Source organism: Oncorhynchus gorbuscha, unplaced genomic scaffold (genome assembly GCF_021184085.1).
Source record: "Oncorhynchus gorbuscha isolate QuinsamMale2020 ecotype Even-year unplaced genomic scaffold, OgorEven_v1.0 Un_scaffold_10321, whole genome shotgun sequence".
NCBI lineage: Eukaryota > Metazoa > Chordata > Actinopteri > Salmoniformes > Salmonidae > Oncorhynchus > Oncorhynchus gorbuscha.
This window is the reverse complement of record NW_025753107.1, coordinates 1,758-10,572: the sequence shown is the minus strand read 5'-3', so window position 1 is coordinate 10,572 and position 8,815 is coordinate 1,758. Positions and strand designations below refer to the sequence as shown.

The following is an 8,815-nucleotide window of genomic DNA, read 5'->3' as shown; positions in this document are numbered from 1 at the left end:
AACCCTAATGAAACCCTAATGTGAAACCTTAATGTGAAACCCTAATATGAAACCCTAATATGAAACCCTAACGTGAAACCCTAATGTGAAACCTTAATGTGAAACCCTAATGTGAAACCCTAATGAAACCCTAATGAAACCCTAATGTGAAACCCTAATATGAAACCCTAACGTGAAACCCTAATGTGAAACCTTAATGTGAAACCCTAATGTGAAACCCTAATGTGAAACCCTAATGTGAAACCCTAATGAAACCCTAATGAAACCCTAATGAAACCCTAATGAAACCCTAATGAAACCCTAATGTGAAACCCTAATATGAAACCCTAATGTGAAACCCTAATATGAAACCCTAATGTGAAACCCTAATGAAACCCTAATGAAACCCTAATGTGAAACCCCAATGAAACCCTAATGAAACCCTAATGTGAAACCCTAATGAAACCCTAATGAAACCCTAATGAAACCCTAATGTGAAACCCTAATGTGAAACCCTAATGTGAAACCTAATGAAACCCTAATGACAACTCTACCTGTTTGGTTCCCAGGAGGGCACTGACATAGAGAGGACACAGCGGACGGGTGGAGGAGGAGCAACAGCAGGACTACTATACAGCCCCAGGTACTGGACACCACCATCGAGGTAAAGGGCTGGTAGTTCAGACTGTAGACCATCCAGACGTGTAGAAGACCTCCTATCGCTGCACCGATGACGAGACAGAAACAGAAGAGGATGAAGACCTCTAACGTGTTCGCCGGGGAAGGTTTGGAATATACACCCCATTGGAACGTCAACAGGGAAGATAGTCTTCTTTTTAAAGATGATCTATAGATTCAAAAAAAAAAAAAAGTATTTATTTTTTTGTCATTTCGTTGATCATCTTCTTGGACAGTGTTCTACCATCCTGGTCTTTTAATTAGATGTTATATTATGATACGACTTAACACATTGGGGCGGGGGGGGGTTAGGTAACACACTCTACCAGGATATACTTCCACACTCCATGCCCCAGGTGGCAGCACTGAATATAGGATATATAATATGAGATATAAGGTTTTGATGTGTCTGTTCTATATCTGTCGTGTTTTGTCATATATTGTCTTGTCCTTGTGCTTTCCCTTCTGTTCGTTTCCCCCTGCTGGTCTTATTAGGTTCGTTCCTTTTTTCTATCCCTCTCTCTCCCCCTCCCTCTCTCTCTTCTCTCTATCGTTCCGTTCCTGCTCCCAGCTGTTCCTCATTCTTCTAACTCACTCATTTACTCTTTCACACCTGTCCCCTATTTTGCCCTCTGATTAGAGTCCCTATTTCTCCCCTTGTTTTTCCGCTTCTGTCCTTGTCGGATCCTTGTATGATGTTCGCTGTTCTGTGTCCTTGTCTCGCCCTGTCGTGTTTTGTCTCCTTCAGATGCTGCGTGTGAGCAGGTGTCTTAGTCTGCTACGGTCGGTGCCTTCCCCGAAGCAACCTGCAGTCAATGGTCGAGTCTCCAGTCTGTCCTCGTTACTACGAGTGGATTTAAGTTTTTTCCTGTTTTGTTTTCTTCTTGATTTTTCCAGGATTATTACTTTTGTCATATACTGGAATAAAGACTCTGTTTTCGTTAAGTCGCTTTTGGGTCCTCATTCACCAGCATAACAATATCTCGGAGATTGTTGGTGGTTTTTTGGACACAGTCGGGAAGTTTTACACCTCAGTCGAATACATTTAAACTCAGTTTTACACAACTCCTGACATTTCATTCCCTGTCTTTTGGTCAGTTAGGATCACCAGTTTATTTTAAGAATGTGAAATGTCAGAATAATAGTAGAGAATGATTTATTTAAACTTGTATTTCTTTCATCACATTCCCAGTGGGTCAGAAGTTTACTTACACTCAGTTATTATTTGGTAGCATTGCCTTTAAATTGTTGAACTTGGGTCAAACATGTCGGGTAGCCTTCCACAAGCTTCCCACAAGAAGTTGGGTGAATTTTGCCCATGGTGTAACTGCGTCAGGTTTGTAGGCCTCCTTGCATGCACACACTTTTTCAGTTCTGCCCACAAATCTTCCATAGGATTGAGGTCAGGGCTTTGTGATGGCCACTCCAATACCTTGACTTCATTGTCCTTCAGCCATTTTGTTACAACTTTGGAAGGATGCATGGGGTCATTGTCCATTTGGAAGACCCTTTTGTGACCAAGCTTTAACTTCCTGACTGATGTCTTGAGATGTTGCTTCAATATATCCACATAATTTTCCTACCTCGTGATGCCATCTATTTTGTGAAGTGCACCAGTCCCTCCTGCAACAAAGCACCCCCACAACATGATGCTGCCACCCCCCTGCTTCAAGGTTGGCATGGTGTTCTTCGGCTTGCAAGTCTCCCTCTTTTTCCTCCAAACATAATGATGGTCATGATGGCCAAACAGTTATATTTTTTTCAGACCAGAGGACATTTCTCCAAAAAGTATGATCTTTGTCCCCATGTGCAGTTGTAAGCTGTAGTCTGGCGTCTTTATGGCGGTTTTGGAGCAGTGGCTTCTTCCTTGTTTAGCGGCCTTTCAGGTTATGTCAATATAGGACTTGTTTTATTGTGGATATAGATCGTTTTGTACCTGTTTCCTCCAGGATCTTCACAAGGTCCTTTACTGCTGTTCTGGGATTGATTTGCACTTTTCGCACGAAAGTACTTTCATCTTTAGGAGACAGAACACATCTCCTTCCTGAGCGGTATGACGGCTGTGTGGTCCCATGGTGTTTATACTTGCGTACTATTGTTTGTACAGATGAACGTGGTCCCTTCAGGACATTGCTCCCAAAGATGAACCAGACCTGTGGAAATCTACCCCAAAAAATTCTGAGGTCTTGGCTAAATTTCTTTCGATTTTCCAATGATGTCAAGCAAAGAGGCACTGAGTTTGAAGGTAGACCTTGAAATACATCCACAGGTACTCCTCCAATTGACTCAAATTATTGAAATTATCCCATCTGAAACTTCTAAAGCCATGACATAATTTTCTGGAAATTTCCATGCTGTTTAAAGGCACAGACAACTTAGTGTATGTACACTTCTGACCCACTTGAATTGTGATACAGTGAATGATAAGTGAAATAATCTGTCTGTAAACAATTGTTGGGAAAATAACTTGTGTCATGCACAAAGTAGATGTCCTAACCGACTTGCCAAAACTATAGTTTGTTAACAAGATCATTTGTGGAGTGGTTGAAAAACGAGTTTTAATAACTCAAACCTAAGTGTATGTAAACTTCCAACTTCAACTGTATTTAAGTCCTTTTTTTTGTTGGCACAAAACCTCCCCTTCATTTGTATTGGTTACCCCCCTTGTATTGGTTACCCCCTTGTATTGGTTACCCCCTTGTATTGGTTACCCCCCTTGTATTGGTTACCCCCCTTGTATTGGTTACCCCCCTTGTATTGGTTACCCCCCTTGTATTGGTTACCCCCTTGTATTGGTTACCCCCTTGTATTGGTTACCCCCTTGTATTGGTTACCCCCTTGTATTGGTTACCCCCCTTGTATTGGTTACCCCCCTTGTATTGGTTACCCCCTTGTATTGGTTACCCCCCTTGTATTGGTTACCCCCTTGTATTGGTTACCCCCCACTTGTATTGGTTACCCCCCTTGTATTGGTTACCCCCCTTGTATTGGTTACCCCCCTTGTATTGGTTACCCCCCTTGTATTGGTTACCCCCCTTGTATTGGTTACCCCCTTGTATTGGTTACCCCCTTGTATTGGTTACCCCCTTGTATTGGTTACCCCCTTGTATTGGTTACCCCCCTTGTATTGGTTACCCCCCTTGTATTGGTTACCCCCTTGTATTGGTTACCCCCTTGTATTGGTTACCCCCTTGTATTGGTTACCCCCCTTGTATTGGTTACCCCCTTGTATTGGGTACCCCCCTTGTATTGGGTACCCCCCTTGTATTGGGTACCCCCCTTGTATTGGGTACCCCCCTTGTATTGGTTACCCCCCACTTGGTTTTTCTGTTTCGTCACTATCTGAACAAATAATAATCCACTTTGACTGGCCGACCCAGTGGTCAAGAAGGCCCTGGAAGGAGCTGGCCCTGGAAGGAGCTGGCCCTGGAAGGAGCTGGCCCTGGAAGGAGCTGGCCCTGGAAGGAGCTGGCCCTGGAAGGAGCTGGCCCTGGAAGGTAAGGTGGTCAAGAAGGAGCTGGCCCTGGAAGGTAAGGTGGTCAAGAAGGAGCTGGCCCTGGAAGGAGCTGGCCCTGGAAGGAGCTGGCCCTGGAAGGAGCTGGCCCTGGAAGGTAAGGTGGTCAAGAAGGAGCTGGCCCTGGAAGGAGCTGGCCCTGGAAGGAGCTGGCCCTGGAAGGTAAGGTGGTCAAGAAGGAGCTGGCCCTGGAAGGAGCTGGCCCTGGAAGGAGCTGGCCCTGGAAGGTAAGGTGGTCAAGAAGGAGCTGGCCCTGGAAGGTAAGGTGGTCAAGAAGGAGCTGGCCCTGGAAGGTAAGCTGGCCCTGGAAGGTAAGCTGGCCCTGGAAGGAGCTGGCCCTGGAAGGAGCTGGCCCTGGAAGGAGCTGGCCCTGGAAGGAGCTGGCCCTGGAAGGAGCTGGCCCTGGAAGGAGCTGGCCCTGGAAGGTAAGGTGGTCAAGAAGGAGCTGGCCCTGGAAGGTAAGGTGGTCAAGAAGGAGCTGGCCCTGGAAGGAGCTGGCCCTGGAAGGAGCTGGCCCTGGAAGGAGCTGGCCCTGGAAGGAGCTGGCCCTGGAAGGAGCTGGCCCTGGAAGGTAAGGTGGTCAAGAAGGAGCTGGCCCTGGAAGGAGCTGGCCCTGGAAGGAGCTGGCCCTGGAAGGTAAGGTGGTCAAGAAGGAGCTGGCCCTGGAAGGAGCTGGCCCTGGAAGGAGCTGGCCCTGGAAGGTAAGGTGGTCAAGAAGGAGCTGGCCCTGGAAGGTAAGGTGGTCAAGAAGGAGCTGGCCCTGGAAGGTAAGCTGGCCCTGGAAGGAGCTGGCCCTGGAAGGAGCTGGCCCTGGAAGGAGCTGGCCCTGGAAGGAGCTGGCCCTGGAAGGAGCTGGCCCTGGAAGGAGCTGGCCCTGGAAGGTAAGGTGGTCAAGGAGGAGCTGGCCCTGGAAGGAGCTGGCCCTGGAAGGAGCTGGCCCTGGAAGGTAAGGTGGCCCTGGAAGGAGCTGGCCCTGGAAGGTAAGGTGGCCCTGGAAGGTAAGGTGGTCAAGAAGGAGCTGGCCCTGGAAGGTGAGCTGGCCCTGGAAGGAGCTGGCCCTGGAAGGTAAGGTGGTCAAGAAGGAGCTGGCCCTGGAAGGAGCTGGCCCTGGAAGGAGCTGGCCCTGGAAGGTAAGGTGGTCAAGAAGGAGCTGGCCCTGGAAGGAGCTGGCCCTGGAAGGAGCTGGCCCTGGAAGGAGCTGGCCCTGGAAGGAGCTGGCCCTGGAAGGTAAGGTGGTCAAGAAGGAGCTGGCCCTGGAAGGTAAGGTGGTCAAGAAGGAGCTGGCCCTGGAAGGAGCTGGCCCTGGAAGGAGCTGGCCCTGGAAGGAGCTGGCCCTGGAAGGTAAGGTGGTCAAGAAGGAGCTGGCCCTGGAAGGAGCTGGCCCTGGAAGGAGCTGGCCCTGGAAGGTAAGGTGGTCAAGAAGGAGCTGGCCCTGGAAGGAGCTGGCCCTGGAAGGAGCTGGCCCTGGAAGGTAAGGTGGTCAAGAAGGAGCTGGCCCTGGAAGGTAAGGTGGTCAAGAAGGAGCTGGCCCTGGAAGGTAAGCTGGCCCTGGAAGGAGCTGGCCCTGGAAGGAGCTGGCCCTGGAAGGAGCTGGCCCTGGAAGGAGCTGGCCCTGGAAGGAGCTGGCCCTGGAAGGAGCTGGCCCTGGAAGGTAAGGTGGTCAAGAAGGAGCTGGCCCTGGAAGGTAAGGTGGTCAAGAAGGAGCTGGCCCTGGAAGGAGCTGGCCCTGGAAGGAGCTGGCCCTGGAAGGAGCTGGCCCTGGAAGGTAAGGTGGTCAAGAAGGAGCTGGCCCTGGAAGGAGCTGGCCCTGGAAGGAGCTGGCCCTGGAAGGTAAGGTGGTCAAGAAGGAGCTAGCCCTGGAAGGAGCTGGCCCTGGAAGGAGCTGGCCCTGGAAGGTAAGGTGGTCAAGAAGGAGCTGGCCCTGGAAGGTAAGGTGGTCAAGAAGGAGCTGGCCCTGGAAGGTAAGCTGGCCCTGGAAGGAGCTGGCCCTGGAAGGAGCTGGCCCTGGAAGGAGCTGGCCCTGGAAGGAGCTGGCCCTGGAAGGTAAGGTGGTCAAGGAGGAGCTGGCCCTGGAAGGAGCTGGCCCTGGAAGGAGCTGGCCCTGGAAGGTAAGGTGGTCAAGGAGGAGCTGGCCCTGGAAGGAGCTGGCCCTGGAAGGAGCTGGCCCTGGAAGGAGCTGGCCCTGGAAGGTAAGGTGGCCCTGGAAGGTAAGGTGGCCCTGGAAGGTAAGGTGGCCCTGGAAGGTAAGGTGGTCAAGAAGGAGCTGGTCCTGGAAGGAGCTGGCCCTGGAAGGTAAGGTGGTCAAGAAGGAGCTGGCCCTGGAAGGAGCTGGCCCTGGAAGGAGCTGGCCCTGGAAGGTAAGGTGGTCAAGAAGGAGCTGGCCCTGGAAGGAGCTGGCCCTGGAAGGTAAGGTGGTCAAGAAGGAGCTGGCCCTGGAAGGTGAGCTGGCCCTGGAAGGTAAGGTGGCCCTGGAAGGTAAGGTGGCCCTGGAAGGAGCTGGCCCTGGAAGGAGCTGGCCCTGGAAGGAGCTGGCCCTGGAAGGTAAGGTGGCCCTGGAAGGAGCTGGCCCTGGAAGGTAAGCTGGCCCTGGAAGGTAAGGTGGCCCTGGAAGGTAAGGTGGCCCTGGAAGGTAAGGTGGCCCTGGAAGGTAAGGTGGCCCTGGAAGGTAAGCTGGCCCTGGAAGGTAAGCTGGCCCTGGAAGGTAAGCTGGCCCTGGAAGGTAAGCTGGCCCTGGAAGGTAAGGTGGCCCTGGAAGGTAAGGTGGCCCTGGAAGGTAAGGTGGCCCTGGAAGGTAAGGTGGCCCTGGAAGGTACGGTGGCCCTGGAAGGTACGATGGCCCTGGAAGGTACGGTGGCCCTGGAAGGTACGGTGGCCCTGGAAGGTAAGGTGGCCCTGGAAGGTAAGGTGGCCCTGGAAGGTAAGGTGGCCCTGGAAGGTAAGGTGGCCCTGGAAGGTAAGGTGGCCCTGGAAGGTAAGGTGGCCCTGGAAGGTAAGGTGGCCCTGGAAGGTAAGGTGGCCCTGGAAGGTGAGCTGGCCCTGGAAGGTGAGCTGGCCCTGGAAGGTGAGGTGGCCCTGGAAGGTGAGGTGGCCCTGGAAGGTGAGGTGGCCCTGGAAGGTGAGGTGGCCCTGGAAGGTGAGGTGGCCCTGGAAGGTGAGGTGGCCCTGGAAGGTGAGGTGGCCCTGGAAGGTGAGGTGGCCCTGGAAGGTGAGGTGGCCCTGGAAGGTGAGCTGGCCCTGGAAGGTGAGCTGGCCCTGGAAGGTAAGGTGGCCCTGGAAGGTGAGGTGGCCCTGGAAGGTAAGGTGGCCCTGGAAGGTAAGGTGGCCCTGGAAGGTAAGGTGGCTCGCTCCTTGGTCCATCCACGTACATTAAACACCTGGTTGCTCTTACTTCTCATTTTAATGTGTCAAATCAGGTTACACACAGTGAACTGGGCCTAAGACCCCTCGACCCCTCGACCCCTCGAGAGCAATAATATTAGCAGTCTGGTTAATCGGTTTTGTAACAATTACATGAAACATATATAATGGTAAAAAAATGTATACACTGTATAACAGACCTGGGTTCAAATACTATTTAAATTATTTCCATTTCTTTCACATACATTTTAAATTCAGCAATCAGATATTTTCTAGTTGAAAATAAAAGCAGTTGAATATTGGAATGTATTTGGGAAGTATTGGGATGTATTTGATAATACTCAAATGCTCAGATTATTTTCAAATACAAATAAATACCCCATGCATTTGAACCTACGTCCTAGAGTATTTAAAATAATGTATTTGCAATAAGCACTTGAAAATATTTTCAAATTGTAGACGACTTTGAGGAAATAATTTTAAAATAATAAAAGTAGTTCATTTTGTCCACATTTATTTGATAATAATCAAATAAACAGAAAGTATTTATTTCCATAACAAATAATCACATCCAGGTTGAACTCAGGTGTGATTATTACCTCTGGACTCACAGGAATCCTGAGGCTCGGTGTGGACCGCTGGAGACAGCCTCCATGAGGTATGGACTTCAATGACTGGGATTGAATCAACAACAACATAATGGGTGAAATATTCACAAATTGGTACAATTTTTTTATTAAAAAATAAAAATAAACAAGTAAATGTAAATTTTGAACTATGGTGTTTTCTGTGTTTTAAATAAAACAGAATTGGTTCGGCCAATATAACATTTTAACAATTAGTTCTGCTATTATGTCTACAGATATTCATATAAATTCTAGTTTATAACATACCTTCAGTTCTCTGTCACAGTGCTGTGTTGAGTGTAGAATCTATGAATCATAGTTTATAACCTACCTTCAGTTCTCTGGCACAGTGCTGTGTTACGTAGAAATGCCCTGGTAGTCCATCTCAGGAGACCGATAGATTTATGTACAGCCCTGAGGGGTTCCTCTTTTCTGGCCGTGGGCAGGCTGAAACACTTACGTAATATGTTGATAAATACAGGGTCTGAAAAGCATTCATTTCATCGTGTTGAAATGGAACTTCAGATGTCCTGTGTGTCAGACATTAACTGGTATGACTGTGTAATAAGGCAGTAGTAGAAAGCCAGCACTCAGGCTAGAATGAAAGATCTGCCGTAGAAAGCCTGTACGAGGGTTAGTGCTCAGGCTAGAATGAACGACG

The 8,815-nt window shown here is 49.8% G+C and overlaps 1 long non-coding RNA gene across 1 annotated transcript; it reads right to left on the bottom strand.

Annotated features, from left to right (window-relative positions):
* Positions 1-603: 603 nt before the first annotated feature.
* LOC124030270 lies at positions 604-8,516 on the bottom strand. The gene is made up of 3 exons (XR_006837942.1): positions 8,486-8,516; positions 8,128-8,202; positions 604-826 (listed from the first exon to the last, which is right to left on the bottom strand). It is a non-coding gene; the product is annotated as an uncharacterized LOC124030270 (long non-coding RNA).
* Between the last annotated feature and the right edge of the window lie 299 nt (positions 8,517-8,815).